Source organism: Lolium rigidum, chromosome 7 (genome assembly GCF_022539505.1).
Source record: "Lolium rigidum isolate FL_2022 chromosome 7, APGP_CSIRO_Lrig_0.1, whole genome shotgun sequence".
Classification (NCBI taxonomy): Eukaryota; Viridiplantae; Streptophyta; class Magnoliopsida; order Poales; family Poaceae; genus Lolium; species Lolium rigidum.
This window is the reverse complement of record NC_061514.1, coordinates 291084758-291085803: the sequence shown is the minus strand read 5'-3', so window position 1 is coordinate 291085803 and position 1046 is coordinate 291084758.

Sequence of the window (1046 nt, the reverse complement as noted above, 5' to 3'; positions counted from 1 at the left end):
ATTTTGGCCCCAGCCGAGGGTTTGTAATATAACTTAAATTCTTAAGTAGTTAGGGACGAAACAAGCATGCATGCGTGGGCGGAAAATACTTATCCCGCTATCCGTTTTTATATTATTTGCATGTGTTGTTTCTTGAAAGCAAGTGCTGGTTTGATAATTTCCGCTTGCCCACTTGACCTTCCACGAGCCGGAAAACCCGCGCCGGAAACGCTCGCCGCCGGCGACGAAGCCCAATGGCAATCCGTCAATAACCGCGGAAACAAGCCCCCAGCCCAAGTGCCGAAGTCGCTACCGTGAATCCATGGGTTCGCAACTAGAAAAATTTCCGCCGTAAAACTTAAGCTTACGTCCTAAGGGACGATTTTGAAAATCACAACTTTCATACACGCCTAGGCGGAAAGATCCAGCTCTGCGGTTTTAGTCGGAAAAACATACACGATCCAGAAATGAAAAATTAAAGGAGGTAGATGACTCTAAGAGTGAACCAAAAGCTTTATTTCATTGATCATGTATCATAGATATTACAAGGTATGTAATGCGTAAGGCGCTAAGTGTGGAAAGGACGTAGCTGTGCTATGTTCCAGGGACGATCTGTTTCATCATATATGTCACCCGGATCTTCTCGTTGTCGTTTCCGATGCCGCTTGGCGGTCTATCCTTTAGTTCCTGGAAATCAACGAGGTAGTAGGATCCGTTGTGTAGTACTTTGCCGATGACAAAAGGTCCTTCCCATGGAGTTTGCAACTTGTGATCTTTCACCGGCGAAGGCGGAGGACCAAGTCTCCGACCATGAACGAGCGAGTTCCGAACTCGACGGCTATGATAGCGTCGGAGCTTCGCCTGGTAAATGGTGGAGCGTTGGTCAGCTAGATTCCGAGCTTTCTTCGATCGAGGTCCAGCGTATAGTCGTCGAGCCTCGCCGCCAGCTTCTTCATTGTAGGCGGAAACTCGCGGTGAATCATGGATGATGTCGTGGCGGAGCACAGCTTCGGATCCGTATACCAGAAGAAAGGAGTAAATCCCGTTGACCTCGTTAGGGGTAGTTC